This window comes from Canis lupus, chromosome 3 (genome assembly GCF_011100685.1).
Source record: "Canis lupus familiaris isolate Mischka breed German Shepherd chromosome 3, alternate assembly UU_Cfam_GSD_1.0, whole genome shotgun sequence".
Taxonomy (NCBI): domain Eukaryota; kingdom Metazoa; phylum Chordata; class Mammalia; order Carnivora; family Canidae; genus Canis; species Canis lupus.
Window position 1 is genome coordinate 51025788 of NC_049224.1, and position 25933 is coordinate 51051720.

General features: G+C 37.6%; 1 long non-coding RNA gene across 1 annotated transcript; it reads left to right on the top strand.

Annotated features, from left to right (window-relative positions):
* The first annotated feature begins 1606 nt into the window (after positions 1–1606).
* LOC119876137 lies at positions 1607–25933 on the top strand. The gene is made up of 3 exons (XR_005357038.1): positions 1607–1721; positions 11371–11481; positions 25824–25933. It is a non-coding gene; the product is annotated as an uncharacterized LOC119876137 (long non-coding RNA).

The following is a 25933-nucleotide window of genomic DNA, read 5'->3' on the forward strand; positions in this document are numbered from 1 at the left end:
TCAGCTCAAGTCATGATCTCAGGGTCATGAGACTGAGCCCCACATTGGGCTCCTGGCTCAGTGAAGAGACTGTTTATCCCTCTCCTTCTGCCCCTTCCTTCTGCTTGTATGCTCTACTTTCCCTCCCTCCCTCTCTCTCTCAAATAAATGAACAAATAAAATCTTTAAAAGAAAATAAATTCACTTTAGTTGGAATTGTTTCTACATCTGTAACATCAGTAAAGATCCAGAGAAGCATTTGCTTTGTTCTGGCATTGAATCAAGCAGGAACTCCAACTCTGGAGATGAGCTTACAGTAAAGCTTAGACCCAAGAAAAGCTCCATTCACCTATAAGTTATATTTATTATTCTCTTATGTTACTAGTTTCACAAGCATACAGGGGAAAAAAAAAACATAGAATGGGTGAGGAGGGGAGCCTCATTTATAAAACCAGGATTCCAACATTCTGTTGAGCAAAGGCCCTAATTATTAATTAATAAGACAATTTCCCTAAGACATTATTTACCAGATTGGCTGTGTTAATGAGGATGTTTTGCATCTAATTTAGTGCACTGCAGTGAGGATTTTTATCACAAAAAGGACAAACCTTCTCTATATAATCAAAGCTCTTGTTAGCAGCAAACTTCTGGTAAATAATCACTCATTCCTAAATGGAAGCCACATGCAGCAAGCAATCTCTCCCAGGGGAAGGTGAGACTTTCAAGTGTGCATTTAATGTGAGCCACTCCCTCAGAAAATGCTCTGAGGACCCTATAGGTCCATCTTCCAGTGATTTCCAAGGTCTGCATAGCAGAACTCACCACTTGGCAGCCATCAACCTGAACTGACCTGAGTAGGCTACTATTTTGTTTGCATACAAATATGATTTTTAGGAGCTTCCAGATCACTCTCAATTGAATATTTCTCCAAGTAACACTCCACAGCACTTGCCCTACTCAGCACTGAAGTCAGGTAACAGTGCCATTATTCTTACTCAAGAGTTTCCAAACAGCAGGGTCTGCGCTGAGGTGTCAATTTCTACCCCCATTTAGCTCCAATTAGTTGGCAAGTCACTTGCATTTGACATTAATCTCTCAGCACATGGGGCTTCCAGAACTCAACCTCTTTGGTCTTACTACTTGAGTCCCATAACTAGAGACATGCTCAAGAATGTGAGATTCAAAATCAGTAAATTGGAAGGCTAACTGGAGTTCCTCTTCTCACTTCAACTCACCTGGCTTTGGCCCACGCAAGTATACTTCCTCGAAAATATTTCTTCTTTGGCACAGCTGGGATTGCTCTTTTGCTCTCCCATTCTCTCACTTCACACATTAAGATGATATTTTAAAACTTTACTTTAACAAATGACTTTTCTTTCTTTTCTTGGTTCTAAAACAAAGACTTCTAGAATCTTCTTTTTATTCCCTCTTATCCAAAGTGAAAACTACCACAGTATTACAAGAAACATATATAACTTCCCTTGGGCATAGGAAATGACTGCTTTGGACAGTAGAGAAGAGAGACAGTATATGGGGCAGGGGTTGGGTTATAAAGTCATATGTATGTGGGTTCAAATTCCAGTTCTGCTGCTGTGAGAATGTGGGCAAATTACTTAGCCTCATAAAGCATCAACATTCTCACCTAAAGAGAATGGTAATAATAGGTCCGCCTGGCAACATGGTTGAGGATAGTCCATGAATTAATGAATGTAAAACATGGAGTAATACATGCTTGATACACAGTAAGTACTCAGTAATAACTAGCTGTTATGTTTTTATTATAAATAATATCATTATAATAACGTTAGCAGCAGAGCAAAGAGGCAGGCATCTATTTCTAGTGTTGTGTGTTGAGGTTGTTGTAAATCCAGAGATCTTGAGGCAGCATCCACATTGTCCTTTTCTTGTAATGTCAGCAGCATAGCTAATTTTTGTGGTCTCACTTGGACCAAATCTTTCTACCATGGCTTCCACCTTCTGTCTTTTCCAATTTACCATCTAAGTCATTTTTTTTCAACACTGCTACAACTATTTTCTTTAAGGACCCCATTTGATTGTTTTACTTTTTCATCTGTGATAGCTTCTAAGGTCTTTTCAAATACCATTGGATGCTGCCAGCATAACATTTGGGGTCCTGTAAAGTCTAGCCCCAAATAATTGCCTCCCAACTTCCATTTTAAGGCTAGAGAACCAATATAAAGATGCAACTTAATGTTGGTAGCATAGATAAGAAGCCATGGAGGAAATGAAGCCTAGTTCTACTTGGGGCTGATAAATTTCTTCTCCCCCTGCTTTCCTCTGTAGGATCAGGACAACTACTAAAAAGGAAAGGAGCAATTCTATTAACATAACTAAACTTCACTTCCTACAAGTTAAAAGTAAACTTAAAAGAGATCCCTACCACTGTTACCCATGTCTATGTCCTAAATATTTCACTTAACAAACACTATGGCATTCCAAAAAAGAATATACATTAATAGCATCATCTTCAGAAAGGCTTTGAAATTTACTACCTGCGACAAAGTTTATCTTCTCCCTCAATGCTGAGTGTCACAGATCTTTTTTCCTACCTACCTATTATATCACAAGTGCCCTGCTTTCTTACTGATCACCGGCAATTCTTGGAAGGGATTTAGGTTTTGCTGACCTATAATAATGACGTGTTAAAGAATTGAGTGAATGTGGTCCTCAGTGTCCAGGTGGCCCCTGGCACTGGGCTAACAAGCACTCCCTTTCTTATTTCTTGAGATGCTGTTCTAATAAACAACAAAGGCTTGCCCAAGTCTGGAGTATCAGAAGATGAGGGACTAGAAGGCTAAGTATAGACAGTGTTTCCTCTGGTAGTATTCTCTTCATTTGACTACTTGGTATGATGCCTTCATTTTAATCAAATGTGTGTCTGTTGAGAACATCCTATGTACTCTGTATTATACAGGACTGCACTGCCCTGGACAGGACTTTAAGATGAGGTCCTTTTGTTAGGCTTAGTAGAGCCTTCAACGCTACCCTAGGTTTTACTGAGAACATGAAGCTGTCTTCCATCACTAAAATTATAGGAGGAAGCATGGCATCTCCCAGAGTCAAACACCTTGTTCCCCACCCCCACTAAATTATTTCAGTTATACCCTAAAGACCCATTCCTTCTCTTCCCCAAATACACAGTGAATAGTCACTCATTGTAGAAATAGTGACAAATATTCTGTAAACTGCTTTAGATAAGATGAGTTGGACTTCCACTCATATAGACTAATAAATGACAGAGGCCAGAAAAGGAGAAGTGTAGATGCAGAGGGACAGGGGAGACAAAATTAAAAAAATAAGATAGACATCCATCTTTGAGGGAAAGAGTTTCAAGGACCAGGAACCTGGTTCACTGCAGATGAGTCCCACTTATTGCCCTCCAGGGGAGCTCACTGGCCACCAATCAGTGATGTCATCACTCACAAAATATCCACTTTGAAAGGATGTTCCTCTGTGCCCCTAGAGAGTCTATTATTCAGCTGCTAACCACAACCAACTCTTCTGCCAAGGATAAGCAAAAGTATGATAGTCTAGACAAATGGAAGTCCTCACCCACCCAGAAAAATAATGTGGGTCTGAAATACCTTCTTCTGAGGTGGTAACACTAAAGGAAAGCCCAAACTTTACTTTAAAACCAAGACAGATAAGACTGAATGAGCCTAAATCTTTTTGCCCAGCAAGGAGGTTGGAGGAACATATCACCAAGTTACATATAAATTAACTCCACATAACAGTTAATTTTAGCAATAGTATAAGTATCAGTCAATGCCATGGGAAATATTGCTCCAGATAAATCAATCCACCTAGTTTTTAGTGGAGAAAGAGCTTAGATGTCCTGTTGTGTGTGTGCGTATTTGGAGGATGTCTAAGTTTCTGTTTACCTTTCAGCCCCAGGTAACCATGTCTTCTAGAGGCATAGTATGTACTATGACCTCTTCCCACTACCAGGCGATGGAAAACATCCTCCCTGGGTCTTATGTGGAATAAAACCAAAAATCAGATTAATTCTCTTCAACTGAATAGAAACTGATCCATCAGAATTTGATTTATTTATTTTTATTTTATTTTATTTTTAAGAATTGGATTTACACCTTAACTGAAGGCAAGATTGTAAATCACCCTCATGCCCTGTGCAGTGTGTGTGGGGGGTGCTGTCTCTGTGATGACTCATGTGCAGACAGAAGAAGTGATACAACTATGGCCATATGTCTTCTCATCCATTTGTGTGCACACCATTCTCTAAAGGCTGCAAATCCTTTCATTGTCATTCATTTGTCCATTGCATTGGGCCACATAAAGGAATAGTTTCTTCTGTCCATTGGACACATGAACAAACTGAGGTACCCAAAGAAGACATTAGTGGTCTGTTTGATCTGTTTTCTAAAGCAAATCAGTGACATAGCTTTATTCCTGAGAATGACTTCACTAAGTTGGTATAAATGGTTGGTCTATAGGTCAACCACAAATACATAATAGAAATTAGAATGGGAAAAACCCCAAGGAAGATAACTCTGCTCACCTCCTGACCCTAAGGAAATAAAGTTTTACTCTACCCATATGAAGTTCAGAGAGGTTAATTGGCTTAGCCAAGGTCACACAGCTATAATGTAGTAAGAAATAGGATGGGAAACATATTTAGGTTTGTTCTCCTTCTCCTTCAGCTCTCTTTTGACTATTTCAGACAAAAATGGACAGAAACCACTAGTTCTGGCATGTATATCTTCCAATGGGCTATGTGAGAGAACAGGTTGGAGGTATGGCCTAAGAATGAAGGAAATGTAGAGACAAGAACAGAGCAGTAATAGATGCTCTGAAGTGACACTTTGCAATAAGAGCAGGTTAGCATCATCTGAGGAGGAATTTGTTGAAGAAAACAGATAAAATGAGATTATGTTTGAGAATGTACAAGAAAACAGCACAAAAGACAGGCTTTTCAATGAAATTTTATCTTTCACCTTTGTGAGAAGTAGCAGATTCTAGGAGCAACATTACAATGAGAGAAGTGAGTCAGACAGAGAGCTACTGCTGACTGTCATATAATGAACGGAATGTTTCCAAAATGGAAAACAGAAGAATGACATAGAATCCATGTGGACTGAAAATCTCTCTTCTCAGAGTTGGGGTGCTGGTGTTTTCCACCCGGGTGCCCCCCTACCTTTGTTAAATGCAAGTTCTTGTTAATGGGATAATAATAATTTCTTATATTCATTATAACACTGTGGAATTTCTTAAATATTTCATTAGAATTATAAAATCTAATGAGGTTGGTGAAAATTTCAATTTTATTAGGAAATGTTCTATTTTATTAGCAAATGTCTGGTTATATAACTAATTAATATAGCAATTAATTTAAGAACTATTTACCAAAAGCCTACTATGTGTCAGGAACTATTACAAGGGTGAGGACATAGCAGTTGAACAATGCCAGCTAGGTTTCTGCTCTCTCCTTAAGCTCTAGAATAGGAAGAAAACAAATAACCTGTCAATAAATATGTATTTGTGGTGGATTAGCCTGGACAGTGTGGGATTGAAATGTTTCTACAGTGAGTGGCAATCTACCTTCCTGCATTTTTTAATGAACTCCAGTCCTCAATAAACTTAAATCTAATTGTATTTAATGGCTCAGGATTATTTTTCAGACCTGAGGACCTACCAAGTTTCACGAAATGGAATCAAGTTGTCAGGTGTTTGGAGAGTAACAATCAGCTTTTTCTTTTCTTTTCTCTTGATTCTCATTTTTTTCCCCATTTTCTTCCTTGCTGTTACCTTCTCCCATATTACTCACTGTTGTCGTCACAAAAGGGCAGTATACTCGTCATTTCCCACCTTCTCCCACTTCCTTCCTCTTCTCAGCTTCTGTGAATTTGCTCTAGCTTTGGCAACTGATTCAAATTGTGTGCAAAATTAATGTAGTTCAAATGTGGGTGAAAACTTGAAAGAAATTTCTATGAATAGAAAGTATAATTTTGAATATGGACTCTATAACATACAGTTCGATAGGTTTTTGTTTTTATGTTAGATGTTGACAGTATCCCCAATAAGTGGGAAGTGGGGTTGAGAGAAAAGAAATTGTAAATAACAGGTAATTGTATTATTATTATTATTATTATTATTATTATTATTATAGCTTATTATTATTTTAGTGACGTCTCAGGTAAATGGACATGCATTTGAACTTTTAGTGCTAGCCTGGCAGGTATAACACATAGATTTGAGAAGATACTACACATTGATATAGTGGACAGAACATCAAATTTCAAATAATATAAACCAATCCTAGTTCTTTCTTTGTTACTAAATACTTGAGTGATATTGTGAATGCTGCCTAACTTCTCTGTGCCCACTAGTTAGATCAACACTAAACTGGGTCAGATCATAATTAATTGATCTGCCTTACAAAGTTTCTTGAGAATGAACTGAGGGAATGAGTATGGAAAATGTCTTGAAAAATAAAAAGTACTATATGCATGAATGTGTGCTTGCTGCTAATTATTTTTCAGTCTCTGTCCTAATTTCTTCTGTGATAATGACTAGTAGAAACCAGAATATTAAGGAAGAAAACAGCCAAGTCAAAAACAAAAATTCAGAGCAGTCAAATCAACAAAAAACTAGAAATAATCAGGAAAAAAATCCACTTCACTTCTTGTAAACAAAATGATTATTTGATTGTAAGTGAGTAGCATAAAACTTGGCATAATTATGCCACTTTTTTTTTCAGTACAATATTGAGATAATTTCAACTCTGCGTTAAATGCCACTGATCAGCATCCTGGACTAGAAACTGGGATACTCGGTCTTTACTTGAACTTTAAAATTAAGTGGCTCTGCATCATTGGACATATGACTTCCCTCATATAGGTCTGATTTTTCTGGGGAATGAAGGGACTGCAATGCCATCCCTTAAATTCTCCCAGTTTTGCTCCTTCCAGATTGTGAAATAAGAGGAGAAGCAAGTTTCTCTTTGTCTGGGACATGGGCCATCTGTTTCAGGCAGACTCTGGGAGTTCTGGGCATGTGTCCAGTTTCCTTGCATGTGGAAAAAGGCACACCATTCACAGGTCAAGGGCTGCTGGAGGACAGGCCCGAGGTCCTGTGTTGTTCAAAGCATCAATGCCTTGACAACCTTTCAGTGTTTATCATTAGTCACTGCAACAAGGCTTTGATAGCTCTTTCTTCCATGATTTGGGGGTCATTAGTCAATTAGAAGCACAGCAGATAGAGTGAGAACAGTCTAGTTGAGTATACACTTGGTTGGGCATCCAAAATGGCTGGCCCTAATGTATCCCAAAGGATGAAGGGGTCACTCCTAATGGTATGTTCACTCTCTTTGGGATAAAGGTAGTATGCAGAAGAAGCACTGATAATAGCCTCATGTTAGACCATTTGGGGGCCATGTATTAGGTACAGCCTCAACCAGGTCTCTAGCTCCTGTCTTCCTTTGTCTTAGATTGCTGTGTATATATTTTAAAATTGCATTTGAGAAAAAACACACTCAAAGTTAAAGTATAAGTGATTTAATCTGTAAAATGAACACCATCTAATTTGGGGCTAGTGCTAAGGGGTTGTCATGGCAATAGATGTTCATTAATTTAAAGGATGATCTGGTCCTGTCCTTTATCTCCAGATATAATCTCCAGTTCCAGTGGAGATCTCAGATGCCCAAGATTTTATCAAAGATAGTTTCCTCTCCTGGGAAGAGGGTGTGCTTCAAAGTTTGTAGGCTAGAGCAAGTGCTCACACAAAGAAAAAGTTATGGCCTCCAATAGCCAAGATAGTGAGATCAACATAGGAGCTGTACCCCTCCTGAATCACTGTCTGTCTTTGAGTGACCCCTGGTCATGTCAGGCTTCTGCAAACACTAGCTATTGCAATGCTGATTTGGAGACATGGCTGCACGCAGCAGAGGAATCCAGATACCTGTGTTCCGGGGTCATTGACAACATTAATAGATCTTAAGCAGCTCATTTAATTTAATCCCACTGGGCCTTAGTGTCTATCTGTGTAATGAAGTTATTGTTTTAGCAATGCAGGATTTAGCACTTTTGCTGCCACTCCAGGCTCTTACAATATGTCAGACATTGCTGTTAGAAGTTAGCATACTTTCACACCTCACACTCCTCAAAACTGTGCTCCAAGAAATCACTTGCTTAGTCAAACAGAACAGACATGTGAGATACAGCATACTTGAGATCTCTGATCTAGAGGAGGAGTTGCTTTCATAGAAATAAGGGGTTGCTAGAGGCTCTGGTATGCTAGGAAACATTAGCAACAAACTCTACAGAAGAAAAGTGTGAGGGAGTGTTGATTGATAGCATTTTTCAATTTCCATGGTTTAAATACTCCACTAGAGCCATTTCAAGCTAACAATACAACAGCCAGATTGCAAAAGTCCTGAAAATTTTGCGAATGGCTCTTGCAAGCCACTACAAACCAGCTCCAATACACTTCTCACCATTGGCTTCCTGGCTGAGGTGTATTAGAATCTACAAACTCAATGAAATTGAATGCAAAAGTGTATATAACCATCTAATTCTTTCTGGGTAGCAGATCTCCAGTTTTCATCAGACATTTGATTTATTCATGATCTAAATAAGAATCACCAGCTAGTTGATATCTATAGTAGATATGATAATTAATGGCTGGCTCAACTTTCCTTCCAAATACCTGGAAAACATTCCCCTGTAGTTAGGCAAGGCCATGTAACTAGTTCTGGCATTAAGCCAGAAGCACAAGTGACATATGTCACTTCCCAGCAAAGCTGTCTGGGTCTCTGAGTGATTACATGAAGCAGATAAACAGCCAGCTACATAGAAACCTGCAAGGTATATAGAATAGTAAGAAATAGCTTTATACTATTGAAGACTTATTTATTTGAGAGAAAAAGAGAGGAGCAGGAGTGGAACAGAGGCAGAGGGAGAGACAGAGAATCCTCAAGCAGACTCCCCACTGTGGGGTTCAATCCTAGGATCCTGAGATCATGACCTGAGCCAAAATCAAGAGCTGGATAGCTTAACCGACTAAGCCACCCAGGTGGCCCAGAAATAGCTTTATACTATTAAATCACTGGCATTGAGGGGTAAGGTGATGCCACAAAAAAATCTAGACTATTCTGACTGATACAATTAATCAAATGCTTTCAATACCTCAAATTATATACACCTGAACAAATGAGGTGATAGTTGGAATCCTAAATGTATTTCTTAATCTATGACTAATGCTTTCCTGCAACTATAGCTCTGTCCTCAATAGTCATCTGAGGCCTACACACCAACCCTAGATTATTTTGCTTTCTTTTCTGGTCACAATTTTCTTCAAAGCTACTTTCCAAGTAGATAAACTACACCATGGGGCCACTTTGCCCCAAGAAGGGCATGAGTTTCATTTATACAGGGCTGATATCTCATGCCTTATATTTCATCCATGTAGGAAACTTCTGTGGTATACATCATATCACACCAATTGCAATCTTAGTGAATGTTACGTATAGAATGTCCAAAAGTCAATCAGCTGGGCAGACCTGGCCTCAGATGTAGATGAGAAAGGCAGTTATTTGTGCTTCAATTTTTTGAGAACTTAAGAATTCTCCCTGGGCCCAAATAGCTTCCCAGAGAGTTTATAACACAGCCTGCAGTCCCATCATTAGAATTGTATCACTTGAGCCAAATGAGCACCATGCTTCATATACATTTCCCTGGGAAGGGCATGAATCAATCATCAGTCATTCCCATCATTATTGGAATAGTGGTACTTGAGAGAATTCCTTCCCAGAAGTTGGTGGAGAGCACTGTATTAAAGAATTAGAATTTTTGTGAGAGAAGAGAAATGAGAGAGAGAGAAAAAGTGGCCATTTGGGAGCAAGAACACTGCCTAAGGAAACCACTTTTAACTCCCTCAGCAATGCATGAAGTAGTAAAAGAAGGTACAATTGTCACTGACATTTTACATATGAGGAAAAAGATGGGAGTCAGAGAAACTAAATGTCTTGTCTTAGGTAATACAACTTACAAGTGATGAAGGTTTCATTTAAACCTAGGGTGGTGGTGGTGGAGTTTATTCCAAATAGAGGCTATTTTAATTTATTCTGTTTCTAAAATATAGAAGCAGTTTTCCTCTTCCAGGTTTCTTTTCATCTAGAAGTCATAGACCAAAATGCTCCAGAAGGAAATTCAGAAGCAACATGGCTTATAATGGCAAGGACCACATCAAGGCCATGAGGAAGGGCCTGGGGCTGCCTGGCTTGCTAATTTCTATCTGAGGAAAGAATAGAGGACCCATAAATACACAGAGAAAAGGAGTTGTGTGTATGATGTTTGATGTGCAACCATCTGCCCATCCCATTCATGCATTTACCTTTTTCAAGCAACAAATATCTGTGCACTTCCTTTTAGGCCAGACACTACTCTGTCTACAGAGGTGGGGAAAGCAAATCTGCTCTCATGAGTAAACAGTGTGTGGAGGGAATAGAAAAATGATAAATTAATAAACAAACTGCATTTGTGGCAAATGCTGTAAAATGAAAACAACGTCTCGTGAAATAATTGTGGTCTTGATCTTCTATAAAATCGTCCACTGCAGAGATGGGGTGAGAGCAGGTGTAAGATCTCTAAAATGTTTCTATAGTCAAAGACAATATGATGTGGCTGATTTCCTCTTGCTGACTTAGCAACAATACCACTGTACCAAACCCTACAAAACCCCGTAGATATAAGGATATAAGCATGAAAATGTAGATAGAACTATGAGAATAAGGTAAAACCAAACTGGTTATAGTGATATGTAGGAGTCCCATAGCAGGGATTCAAAGCCTTGGCCTCTCAGGAGAGATTGCCTTTACGTGTATTACCTTTACCCGCATCACCAGAAAAGGCAAAGCAAAGTAGATGACAATAGCTTTCAGGAGTTTGGAATAACTGGCCACAGTGATAGCGTCTGCACTTGTGAACAGCCTAGACAGGAAAACTCATAAGATTCTTTCCGAAGAAAGCTAAGAAGGATGAGTTACAAGGGACCAGAAAAATAGGGTAATGATGACCAGGTGCATGTGCTTTGTAATCATTTCCTATTTCCTGCATAACTATGTGACATATTTCTAATTCAACACCAAATATAGCTGAGTGTGAGCCTAATACAAAGAATCAGCCATATTTATATGTTCATGGTTATGTCACATTATTTAATTAAGGTCTCTATTTTGGGCCAAAAATATAAAATAGCACCATTTTTAGACACTGTAAGATTGGGTACTCCTACAACAAAGGAGCCTTGGAAAGCTCATCTAATTCCGTTCATTTTCCAACTCCAAGCAAAGATGAACAGTTGGAAGTTTTCCATTTGGACTCTAATAAAGGCATTTCTCCTGTTTCCCCATAGTGGACTTACCTGGAGCTTCCTGGAATTCTGATTATTCATTCTAAGTAGGCCATGAAGGACAGATTGAAGAGAGGATCTGAAAACCAGAACAAGATTTGAAGCAATGTCAAGGTATTGGATATAGTTGCTATAGTCAGATATACCAGGATTCAAATCCAAGCTTAGCTAATTTCAGTGTGAACTTTGGCCAATTACTTGAACATTATGTCGGTCAGGGATCTAGTTGGGATTCAAATGCCATCTGAATATTTAAGCAGAAGGAATTTAATTCAGGATTTACACAGGTAATGAGAGGGCTTAGTTGTCTAATAGAGGATAGTCAGGCAATCCAGCCCTTAGTAATAGCAGGAAAGCCATCTCTACCTTAGATTAGAGGGAACAGACAGAGGAAGTGCTGATAATACCACTCAGTGACAGGAGCACCCTATAGAAGCTGGCCTCGTGGCAGATCTCTTTGTCAGGAGCTGAAACCAAAGAGATGAAGCCATATAGGTGACTCAGACAGAAACAGGGATAGAGGGGGCACCTGGGTGGCTCGGTGGTTGAGCATCTGCCTTTGGCTCAGGTAGTGATCCCGCTGTCTTCGGATGGAGTCCCACATCAGGGTCCCCACAGGGAGCCTGTTTCTCCTTCTGTCTATGTCTCTGCTTCTCTCTCTGTCTCTTATGAATAAATGAATATTTTAAAAAAATAAACAGGGGAATAGAATTGTCTTTGCCTTCCTTCCCTTAGTCACTACTCAAACCCTCATCAGTGCCAACAAATGGCTAAAACTAGCTAGACAACAGCTGACATAGAAGCCTTGAAAACAAAGCCTGAAGGGGTCAGCTGCCCTGTGATACAGCGCTCATTCATTGTGAACAGTTAATCATAAAAGGTTATTATTACAACAATCATTGTTAACAAATATTTGAAGAGTAACCAGTGGTATGCTCACAAATGTTAAACAGCTGACCCTCTGGGAAAAAGCCCTGACTTGTTGGTTCCCATGGTTTGAATACTACCATCATGGCTAATTTCAAACATCCAGTGTAATGGCATTGAACATAGCATGGAGAAGATTGGCTTATATAAGTGAATATAAGCAAATCCAGCACAGTGCTGAAAGGTGGCATATCAAAAATAGCAAACATCCTTGTATAGTTCCAGGAGAACAGCACCAATACTAACAGATGAAAATTGCAGACAGATAGCTGTGTTTAATTAAAACTTCTCAGGGCCATCTAAGTGGCTCAGTAGTTCAGTGTCTGCCTTTGGCTCAGGTCATAATCCTAGGGTCCTGAGATCAAGTCTTGCATTAGGCTCCCTGCAGGGAGACTGCTTCTCCCTCTGCCTATGTTCCTGCCTCTCTGTGTGTGTCTTTCATGAATAAGTAAGTAAAATCTTTAAAAAAAAATAAAACTCAGATTTAGACTATACCTCCCTTTGAGTCCATAAGTTCCTCATCACTTGGAGCTACATCTCTAGGTAGTTGGTCATTCTTCATAGATACTTTTGAGGAGCTTTACATTACATAATCAATAAACTATGATGGTTCCTAGGTTTGCTCTGTGGAGAAATAATCCTCAACTTCCACCTTGCTTTGGAGCCAAATTTTAATCCTTGGCCCTCAAGAATTCCTCTTCATGTCAATGGGATGACATCAAGCCTTATTACTTGAACTCTCAGTAGGAATTTTTTTGCATTCATTTGTGATGCAGATGAGATCCTGACATTAACTTGATGCTTCCTCAGACTGTCTTTTCCTCTTTCACTCTCCTTGTCATGCTGTCACTGAACAAAATAAGGACAAGCTGAGCTTCTCATAGCCACTGATGTATGACATGCTTACATTTCTGATTTGCTGACTTCTTTGATTATGTGAAGGTACGCCATTACTAGACCAGTCCATTCTTCTAAGGAGCTCCCTGTAGAGTTCTTTCATCACTATTGATTTCACCAATTGAGGAGGTGATTTCTTGGGCATATCTTGACCTGCATTCCTTAATGTGGCACGGACAGGTTGGAGGACATGCTAGAGGTACAATTATAGTATCTGATTAGGTAAATATTCCAATATCTGGCCAAATATGACTGAGTAAAATATCCTTAGGAAAGTGTGCCACAGATGCCTGGGCGGCTCAGTGGTTAAGCATCTGCTTTCAGCTCAGGGAGTGATCCTGGAGTCCCAGGATCAAGTCCCACATCGGGCTTCCTGTATGGAGACTGCTTCTCCCTTTGCCTGTGTCTCTGCCTCTCTCTGTGTGTCTCTCATGAATAAATAAATAACATCATTTTTAAAGGAAGATGTGCCGTTTTTATTTTCTCTGTTTTACTTATTGTATTGAAATCAATCAAGAGTTCGTCCATTCGCTGATCTGCACTCTGCATTATTTTTCCGAATTAACTTCTATTTATTGGTAATAATTACAACACTTTTATAAAATACAATATAATGAGCAGACTAACAAAATAAATATACAAGAAGGCCAGGGCAAGTAAGAGGGTCTGAGGGTGTACACTTGCAAAGAAGATGCAATGAAAAAAGGAAGTAGGGTTCATGTGAGCAAAAACCCAGGTAGACTGCTGTAGGGAAGGGACAATGGTCCATGGGCACCTGGACAGTCTCTAAGTAGGTTGGCATTCAGAGCCAGAGCTGACTCTGACAAGAAATTTAAAAGAAAAAAAAAAAAGGGAGGGGGTTAAGGCAAGAATGAGCTGGGAGTAAAAAGAAATAAAGCTACACAGTTTGGGGCTGATGGGTTCTGTTGATGGAGATTGGGGTTAAACAGCTCTTCTCCAAGACTGCACTTTTTGTTTACCTCTCTCATCTGGTGTCCTACAAAAAATACTTTGGAATTTTTTCTTTTTATCTCTGCCTTCTCTATGTTCAACTAGATTCCAGATATCTAGAGAGCATACATTTTGCCTAAAGTTTGTAATCTTAGCCTGACTTGGCTAATGGTAGATAAGTGAGGAGGCTAACAAAATCTCACCATCCTGAAAACCTTGCTCAGGGGAAGCCTTTTCCCACTTCTTGGGTGAGTTCATCCCTCCAGCCTGAAGCTATGAACGTGCTCTGAATATATGTAAAGCTCAGTGCAAGACCTGTGGACATCACAGTGGGAAGGAAGTAATTTCTGTTCCCATAGTGCCTTCAAGATCCAAGTTCCAAGTCTGGTAGATTAGAGGACAATGAAAACTAACATTTGGAGTCAATGGTATTAACATTAAAGGGGCTTAAGTCTGAGGTGTTTCAGGAACACTAAGGAAAGACAGCTGTGAGGCCACCTAGGAGAATAACTGGCTCAATAAAGACCTGAAATATATGTAAAGATTATGAAAAGAGAGGAAACATTATTTTGGTAAAGCCAGTAGATTGTACAAAAGCCAGAAACAAAAAAGAATCAGAGGGGAATTCTATTTCTGGCTAGATGCTGGATTTACCTTCCTATCTAAAACAACCAAAAATATATGAAGCTGTGGTTTTCAAGCACTACACTTCAAGCACCCAAATCTACTAATCCCTGGGAAGTGAGATTAAAAGAGGTAAGCCCTAGAATTGTCTCAGCTTATGGTATTGAAAGAATTTCAAGGCTACCCATCCCCCAACAGGGAATGAGAAACCAGGGAGAAACGAGTGGACTCCTAATTGCTGAGTCCAGAGAAACCAATATGGCTACAGTTTTCAAGAAAGTATACCAGAGAAGAGAGACACACTCAGAGAGAGAACTCAAAAAATATGCTGAGCATCTCCCTTAAACATCCAGAAGAGTAGTGGTCACCACATGTATATGAAAAACTAGCTAAGGATAGGGAAAAAAACAACACAAACAAGTTAGAGGAAAAATACTCAGTGCTCACTCAGGGCCATAAATAGCTTCTATACCCAAAAGTCAGACTGGAAAGCCTCATAATTAAGTATGTGTTAAGTAAAATACTCAAAAGGGTCTTGTGTCAGTAGTGGGAAATAATTAGCTTTAGACCAAATACTGCTCTAGACATGCTTAACAAATTTTAAAAGTAAGATCTAAAAGAATCAAATTATTTCTCAGTAACTTAACTGAATCCTTGAAGAAAGTTGAAGAATATTTATAGGAATGCAAAAATATCTAGCACTCAATAAGATAAATGCATCCAATTAAATGTTAACAAACATAATGCAGGAAAATATGACCCATAATGAGAAGAGAAATCCAACAAAACTAATACAGAACAGACACAAATGTTAAAATTAGCATATAATTTTAGCTATATTCTAAACTAGAGATGAAAACTATAGTGCATACACTGGATAGGATTTATGGCAGATTAAAAATAAAAAATTGCAGAAGAAAAGCTTAATGAGCTCTCAGGAAACGGTAAGTAATCAAATACATGGATAATTGGAGTCCCCCAAAGAGTGAAGATTATGGGTATTTGAAGAAAGATAGGTGAGATTTTAAAACTTGTTGAAAACTATAAATCAACAGATCCAAGAAGCCCTAAAAAACTGGAAATAGAAAGAAAATAAAGAAAATCACATATACATCCTAGTCAATTTGCTCAAAATCAGTAATAAAGAAGTGCACATGACCACAGGCAGAAAAAAAAGAGAGACAAATTATAAACACAGGAACACAGAGTAGGAGGAGAGATGATTTCTCATCAAGAGCACAGTAGGAGAAAAGATTGTGCGACCACATTTTTAAAGTACTGAAAAAAAACTAGTCACTCAAGTTTTATACCTAGTGAAAATATATTTCAAAACTAAAGGCAAAATAAAGACTTTTTCAAACATTCCAAAGCTAAAGAAAACCAACTGCAATGGACCTACAATATAAAATATGGTAAAGGGATTCATTCAGGCAGAAAAGAAATGGTACTAAGGGGAAATGAAGAATCATGAACAGAAATTGCTAACTACATGAGTAAATACATAAGATTTAAAAAATTTAAATACTTAAAATAATTGTCTAAACAAAAGTAATAAGAATACAAGAGAAGTTTAATAAATGAACACACATATTCATATGTTTAACTTACATATTGTTATTTATACGTATTCAACTTATTCACATTGTGTGTGTGTGTGTGTGTGTGTGTGTGTGTGTGTAAAATGCTCAACAACAATAACCGCAAGCCTGGGAAGGGAGATAAAAAAAATATGTCATTTTAAGGTTATATTATGTTATACATGATGTGGTATAATATTTCTTAAAAGTAGACAGTTGTAAGTTAAAAATATATCTATACATATCAAGTAGCATTAATCTAATAAAGAGTTATTATCAGTAAATCAACAAAGGAAATAAAATACAATCATAAAAAAATACTTAATTCAAAGAAGCCAAAACAGAACAAGAAACAAATGAGTCAGGAAACAATAGCAAGATAAAAAATGTATACTTAGCTTTATCAATAATCACATTAAGTGAATGAGATGAACCTTCCAATTAAAAGGCAAAAATTGTCTGATTTGATTTTTTAAAAAATGAATAAACTGGGCAGCCCAGGTGGCTCAGTGGTTTAGTGCCGCGTTTGGCTCAGGGTGTGATCCTAGAGACCCAAGATTGAGTCCCATGTTGGGATTCCTGCATGGAGCCTGCTTCTCCCTCTGCCTGTGTCTCTGCCTCTCTCTCTCTCTCTCTCTCTCTCTCTCTGTCTCTCTCATGGATAAATAAATAAAATCTTTAAAAAAATTAAAATTAAAAAAAAAGAATAAACTGAATTCTCCTTCAAAGAAAAACAAATATCGGGACACTAATAGGTTAAAAACAAAAGGATAAAAAAAGATATATACTCTGCCAAAGCTAGTTAAAAGAAACCTGGAATATGTATATTAAAATGACTTAGAGAAGATTTCATAGCAAAGAATCTACCATGGACCAAAAAGATTATCTCATAATAACAACCATATTAATTCATTGAGAAAACATAATTATCCTAAATGTTTGTAAAGCTGCAGGATAAATAGACAAACCTACAATTTATAGTAAAAGATTTCAACATCATTGTCTCAGTAATTATTAAATGGTAGACTGAAAATTCAGTAAGGATATAGAGGATTTGAATAGCACTATCAACTACCTCAATCAAAGTGACATATATAGAATACTCCACCAAACAACATCAGAACACACATTCCTGTGATGCTAGCACGGAACGTTTACAAATTCAGACTCTATTCTAATCCAAGTATCAATACATTAAAATGATTTAATTAATATAAACTACAATAGAATGTAATTAGACATCGTTAATATAAAAAGTTCTGGGAAACTAAGTATATTCCTTCCAAATAACCCTTAGACCAGAATTATCCAAAGAGAAAATAGGATATTTTTAACTAAATTAAAATAAAAACACAGTAGTACTTGAAGGAGATTTATAATGCTAAATGGCTTTCATAGAAAATAAGAAAGACTTCAAATCAATTATATCTATTTCTATCTTAGAAAATCAGAAACTATAAATATAGAAACAAGTTAATCCTAACTAAGCTTCAGAAATAAAATGTTTAGGGGCACCTGGATGGCTCAGTGGGTTAAGTGTCCTACTGTTGATTTCAGCTCAGGTCATGATCTCTGGTTTGTGAGACTGGGATGCACTGGGCTTCATGTGGGACATGGAGCCTGCTTAAGATTCTCTCACCCTCTCTCTCTGCTCCCCATCCAGATCGTGCATGTGTACTCTCTCTCTCTCTAAAAAAGAAGGAAGGAAGGAAGGAAGGAAGGAAGGAAGGAAGGAAGGAAGGAAGGAAAGAAAGAAAGAAAGAAGAAAAAGAAAAAGAAACAACGAAAAGCAAAACTAAAGAAAGAAAGAAAGAAAGAAAGCAAGAAAAGTAAAGAGAACACCGCCCGAAAGCAACGATCAAGAAAGCCAGCTCCAACAACGGCTACCTGACAAGAGCCGAAGAAAGAACGGCCGGAGCCCGACACAGACATCCCCTTAAAAGTAGTAAAATGATAAAGAAAATCAATGTAACCAAAAGATATATCTTTTAAAAGGTAAAAAATAGATACAACTATAGCCAGACTGATGGAAAAAAAAAAAAAAAGCAGTAGCATGGATGACAGTAGTGGCATCACTGCAGACTCTACAGATATTAGAAGGATGATAAGGTAATATTTTATAATGTTATGAATTAATTTGACAACTTATATGACATGTACAAATTTCATAAAAGACAAACTACTAAGCAGATTCAAGAAGAAATAAATAACGTGAGCACCTCCATATTGGTTACAGAAATTAAATCGGTAGATTAATACATCTCCACTCTCCTCCCTTGCTCCCTCTCTTAAAAGAATACTACAGATTCAGATAGCTTTACTGGTGAAACCAAACATTTAAGGAGGAATTACATCAATGCTCCACAATGTCTTGTGGAAATTGAAGAGGAGAAATTCCTTATTAAGCCAACATTTCTTTTATAAACAGGCAAAGACTATTATAATAAAACTACATTATTGGTATTTCTCATATACAAAGATAAAAATTTCTTTAAAAATTAGCAAATCAAAAAAAAAATTAGCAAATCAAATCCAGCAACATATAAAATTAATAATATGTCATACTCAGAATGTAAGCCAGAAAATACAAACATTGATTTAACGTTTGAAAATCAAAGCAATGTGCCATATTAATAAACTAAAAAAGAAAAACAGCATGATTTTCTTAATAAAAGTGGAGGAGGGAAAGCAAATGAGAAAATTTAACATCCATTGGTGATAAAAACTCTCAGAAAAGGAAAGGCAGAAAGAAACTTCCTCAGTAAGATAATTTACAATAAAACAAAAGGAAAGAAAACTATACCTAACATATGTAATGGTGAAGGACTGAATGTTTCCGCTAAGATCTGAAGCAAAACAAGGATGCTGGCTTTCACTTGTTCTAGTCAACATTTTAACGAAAGTTCTACATAGTACAATGAAGCAAGAAAAAATAAATAGAATTGTCCAGATTGGAAAGGAAGAAGTAATTTTTTTTTTATTTTCAAATAACATGATTGCCTATATAGAAAATCTGATAGCACCTACAAAATCACTTCTAGAACTCATGTGAGTTTAGCAATGTTGCAGAATACAGGATCAATATATGTGCATTAGTTGTATTTCTGTGTAAACAAATGACAGGAAATGTAAAAATTTTAAACAGCATTTACAGTGCATTGAAATATGAAATTTTTAGGGATGCATTTGACAGTAATGCAGAAGACCTACATACTAAATATTACAAGATATTGCTGAGAGAAATTAAAGAAGCCTAAATAAATTGTGATATATATACAAAGTTCGTATTCAGTCAATATTGGTAAGAAACCATTCTCCCTAAATCTCCCTAAACATTCAACACAATATCAGTTGAAACTGAGTAGACTTTTAAATTTTGAGGTAGTAACTAGCAAGCTTATTTTGAAATTTATGAATATACAAGAGGCTTGCAATAGCCAAGACAACTCTGGAAAACAAGAACAAAATTGCAGGGTTGAAATGGTCTGATTTTAAGACTTCTAAACTATATTAATAAGGGCGATATAGTAATGACATAAAGATGAATTAATGGAACATAAATAAAATTACATATATATGGACAACTAATTTTGAACAAAGTTGCAAGGGAATTCAGTTGAGGGAAGATTATCCTTTTTACTAAATTGTGCTGGCACAATTGTATATCCATATGCAAAAAATGAGCTTCAATTTATACCTCATACTATAGACAAAAATTAACTCAAATGGATCATAAATCTCAAGTAAAAGTCTAAAACCGTGAAACAAACAAACAAAAAATCTTTGTGACCTTGGATTAGGCAAAGATTTCTTAAATAGAGCACAAAAAGCACAATGCATAAAATTTTTAATTTGGTAGATTGGACCTCATTAAAATTAAAAACCTATTCAAAAAATACTGTTAAGAAAAGGGAAGAGAAACCAGACTGGAAGAAAATATTTTCCAAACATCTATCTGATAAAGGCCTTGTATCCAGAACACATAAATGTTGCCTATCACTCAATAATAAGCAATAAGATTTTGGTTTCCTATCACCAGTAAATAAATGGACAAAACATTTCAAAACATTTGAAATACTCTCTTCACCAAAGAGAGTATTGGAGGTAAAGAAATGTATGTAAAGATGACTAACATTATTAATAATTACAGAAAATCAAATTAAGTCCATAATGAGAAATTAATCCACTTCTATCAGAAAGACAAACGTTAAAAAGATTGACCATCTCAAGTGTTAACTTGGCAAGGAAGTGCAGGAACTAGAAATTTTATATACTCTTGATGAGAAGTAAAATGGTACAACTACACGGAAAACAGTTTGGCAGTTTCTCTAAAAGTTAAACACAAACCTATATACACCTACTATATGATCCAAATATTCCATTCCTAGGTATTAAATCAAGAGAAATGAAAGCATATGTTAGTACAAATACTTGCAGACAAATGCTCATAGCATCTTTATATGTAATATCCCCCAACTAGAAGCAACTGGAGAATGGATTAACAAATTGTGGTATGTCCATACAATAGAACCCTGTCAATAGTAAGAAGGAAAGAAATCCTGATACACGCAGTGACATGGATCCCAAATAATAAATCCAAAAATAATTATGCTGTGCAAAAGAGTCAAAGAAATATAATCTCCATGATTCCATTTATATAAGTCTCTAGAAAATTCAAACTAATCTATAGTGACAGCAAGCAGATCGGTACTTGCTCTGTGCTGGGAGAGATACAGGCAGGAGGGAATACAAGGGAGTAAGAGGAAACTTCTGGGATAATTGGTATGTTCACTATTCTGATTGTGGTGATGGTTTCACAGGGGTACATGCATGTCAAAACTTATCAAATTGTACACTTTAAATATGTATATTTTCTTGTATGTCAATTATACCTCAATAAAGCTGTTTAGAAAGACAGAAACAGAGTTGGATGACCTGTAAATCAAGCCGCCAAGCATGGCAGGCACACAAACATGATCTATGATGCAGAACAGTAAGGGTTGGTGGGAATTGGGGCAGGAACTGACAGGGCCTTTCAAGCCATGAAAGGAGTTTGTACTCATTACTAAGGACAAAAGGAAGCCTTGGAGCATTTGAAAGTGTGCATGTGTGCATGTGTGTGAGTTTTTTCTGTAAAGTTAATCCACACTATACTTCTCAGTTAATTTTTATCTATCTCTTACCAAAGTTACAAAAGCAAACCAAATACAATAATAAAAACACTTCTCCAAATACTTGCATCCTAAATGCTCACCACGATCTGCCTGAGTCTTCCTTATTTTGGACCATCCTTAGACCTTCTGATCTCACTATAACCTGCTGATGAAGATTGACATGCTAAACAGGCTTCTCAAATCTTAAGTTATTTACATGGATCTTCCTGGAAGACAGTTTCTTCATAATGCATTTTCTACAGAGACAGCTCTATCAGCTTGGTTTTCCTCCGCCTGCCTTTCTTCCCTCCCCAGTGGAAAGAAGACTGTTTAAAATAAAGAATTCTGCAGAGGTCTTAAATCCTAAGCTCCATCATTTTGGCATAACCTTGAGCTGATCACAATGTCTTCTTGAAACGCAGCTCTCTCACATGTGAGAGAGGCTAATAGCACAGGCATCATAGTGTTGTAGGGAATATAATAAGCTTCGACATATGTAAAGCCCCCAGCAGAGAACCTTCGACACAGTTGAGGTTAATTTCCCCTGGTCTGCTTTTATCTCTTCCCATCCTCCTCTCTCTCAGGAATATTCCCACCAAATGATGAGATCTGACTATCACGTTTTGTTCCTCAGTTACAAATTTAGATGGGTGTAAATCTATGATCCATTCATAAGAAGCATTGTTTCAATTTCAAAAAAATCACACAAAACTAAGGCTATCATTATGAGAAAGACAGATTCAAAACTGGCTTGAGTATGAGCCCTGGCCTGGATTTTAATCAACATAGCCAGTGTTTTCAAGTCAGGGCCAAATTCTTGTGACACATAATACAAAATTTATGAACTTACTGAAACTGATTTATAAACTGATAGAGGATAATGTAACCATACAGAGCTGGTTGCAAAATAACCAGAGGGCAAAATTGAAGTTTTATTAAAATGACCTCAGTCATTTTATCTCATACCTACGCTGGATAAAGAGTCATTTTTGTAGGATCCATAAGCACCCGAGAGCTCCTACCCCCTGTTTCTAATGCATGAGGTACCAGTTAGAAGAAAGTCATCCCAGGAAATGAGGCTCATATTGAAATGAATTCAATAAACTTTTATTAAGTGCCTACTCTGTGCCAGGCTCTGGGACAGACAGACATTAAAAGCGCATTCCCTCTCAAAAGGTTCTTAGTGTAATGGAGAAGGGCAAACATGTCAACGGAAAGAAGAGCTAAGGCGCATGGTACTGAGAGGTATAAAATAGAGAAAGGCCAGGAAAAGCTTTACTGGAAAAGCAAGCCAGTGTTTACACTCCACAATCAAGTAGATTTCTGACCTCAAGATTCATTCCTTCATTCACTCGGTAAATATTGAGTTTCTTTATACACCAGGCATAGCTCTAGGCTCTCAGCTGTAGGACCCTCATTTTTTTCTCGGTCAGATTGACATATTACATATTTACTTTTCTGTCTTCCCCAACAAAACCAAGTTCCTAAAGAACAGAGACTCTCTCTAGATTTTCCAGCAATAAAACACTTAGTTTTTAAATTGTTCAATATTTACTGAAACGATATAAGATCAATTCTTATAAATTGGCTTTGTTAGAAGAGCAAAAGAGAGAATAACAAGGAAGCTTTTGAGATGATGAAAGTAAACTTTCACATTTTCTAAAGCTGCTCTTTGAGTCTCTCCCTATTCTCCCTGCAGGGTGCAGGTGTTCTTCAGCGCCCGTGCTCTTTTACAATGAATGTGACTTTTGCATATCTTCACCATGTAGGCTTCCACCAAACTAACTTGCCAAATAAATTTCAAGTCTACTATTGGAATTGGGGTGGAGGTTGGGAAGAATCTAGTGCTTTATTGGAAGTTTAAGATTGTAATAGCTATATTCACACGTATTTTAAGTTCCCAAGTCAGAAAGATTCCTCACATTGTGAATCTGGCCACTTTGGTAACTCTTTGTACCTCTTGGAATCTGTCACAATAATGAATCATAGGGTGGCTCAGTTGGTTAGGTATACCACTCTTGATTTCAGCTCCGGTCATGATCTCAGGGTTGTGAGATCGAGCCCCATGTCAGGCTCCTCATTTAGTAGGGAGTCTGCTCACCCCTCTCCCTCTCCCCACTTGCACTCTTTCTCTTTCTTTCTGAAATAAATAAAATCTTTTAAAAATAACAATAACAATAACAATAATAATAATAATAATAAATCATGAGAGTGAGAAGAAATGTTAGAGATCTGGTATTCACCAAACTTTCTACTAGTGGCTTTATATACATTTGTTCAATTTTATCACCACAACCCTCTGACATAGAATTTTTTTTCGTATCTGTAGATTAGAAAATAGACATCAGTAAAGACCAAAAACGTTGCAAAGCGTCTATATGTGAAAAATTAGGGTTTATCACCAAGTCTGGTTAGCTTCAAAGCCCACAAACTTCACCACTCCATGCAAGGCTCAGAAAGTCCATTTAACCCAATATGATTTGCAATAGAGGTCTGGATTACTATCTCTTCTAACAATCCTCTCTTTTATTTGAGTGTTAAATGCCAGAGGAAGAGGCTCCATGTGGACTAAAACTGAGTAAGGCCAATTCTAAGCTTTCTAAACTCCAGGTTCCACCTTCAGGACTTTTTATTACTATTTAATATTTATTTAATATTTAACTTGCTTTACCTTTTTTTTTACTGAAATAAATTTGTTCCAAATGGATATTTTATATCATTACCAGGAGCAGTAGTAGAATAGTGATTAAGAGCACATACTAGGCACACTGAGAGGCTCAATGGTTTGAGCAACTGCCTTTGGCTCAGGTTGTGATCCTGGGGTCCTGGAATCGAGCTCCACATTGGGCTCCCCACAGGGAAACTGCTTCTTCCTCTACCTATGTCTCTACCTCTCTCTCTGTGTCTCTCATGAATAAATAAATAAAATCTTAAAAAAAAGAGCACACACTAAATTCAAATCCTATCTCCACCATTTATTAGCTGTGTGGTCTAAGATAACTTACTGTAGCTTTCTGCTTCAGTTTCTTCATCTGTAAAAGGAAGTGATAGTATCTTCCAACTCATAGAGCTGCCACAGGAATGAAATCAAAACATGGTAAACACAACAGTGCTTTGCATAGGTTAAATAATGAAGAACTGTTAGCCGATTGTTATCACTAGTACAGAAGTAGAAAACCCAAATCATCTATAAACCAAAGGTAACATCAATACTATGAAATGAAGCCATTAGTCTTTAAATCTGGCCTCACGGTGCTAATGTTCAAGGCTACAGGCCTCAGGCTTACCCTCTTTTGGTTAAAAGGCAATATTACTAAATGTCCCAGGGTGGTTTAGGACTAGCACCAAACCTGATGATGAAAGGCAATTGAAAGGAAAGTAAATTTCATGATTCATGATTCAGTGGTGTTCAATTTATTGCCTAGGCACCACCTGAAAACCACAGCACTGCCGGCTGGACATGAATCACGTGTTCATAAAGATGTTCATAAAGTGTTTGTTAGGAAGTATGTCAATGCACATTCTTCCTTACTCATCTCTGCTCCTGAGATAAAACTGTCAGTTTCATGTCTCCATCCCAGTAGATTTTGACTACTGCTAGGTCAGTGTTTTGCATTGTATACCCCCTAAAGGTAGAGATGGCATCGTAGACTGACTTTATTCCATACTTGACCCAGAGCCACATGGGAGGTGGCCCTCATGTAAGGTTGAATAAGTGTTGACGTGGGGAGCAGAGACCCCTTGCCTGACAATAAGAAGGCATCCAAGAGGTCAGGGTCGGTGGGAAGGAGGCCTGTTCTGCAGAGAGTCCGATAGTTACAATATACGTACAAACAGAGGCCACTGTCCAACTTAAAATACGATAATGGGTGTCAGGACACTCGTGCTTCCTGCCAGCACCTGCTTTGTCCAGGAGACCCTGGAAGGAAGCACTGGCTAGAACTGGAAAGGCCTCAGGCCGGGTCTGTCATCAAGTCTGGAATCAACAACAGCTGACATTCCAGGGATCCACAGAGGGTTGGAGAATGGACGGCAAGAAATCCTAGCAACTGGCTCTGGGGAAAAGTGTGAACTTTCTTCTTTTCTCCTTCACTCATTAAATAGAAAATGAACAGGCATCAAAGATATGGAGCACCTACTGTGTGAGTAGCTATTTGCTACCAAGCCAGACAGAAATGTTTGGCAATACCGTCTTAGGGTGCAGCAAGGGATAAGTAACTACATCCAAGATATAAAGTAGAGCATTAATAGAACAATAAAGAGAAGTTATAATGGAGATTTGTGGAACAGAGAAGTTGTTTCCAACCATAGGATCTGTGTCTTTAAGGATGGTAAGATGCACACAATCAAAGCTAGGGGAAAGGACAGAAGAGGCAGAGGAGAGCATGCAAGCCAAGCCGACCTGTGTGGGAAGTAGGAGCCATGTTCTAGGAATGG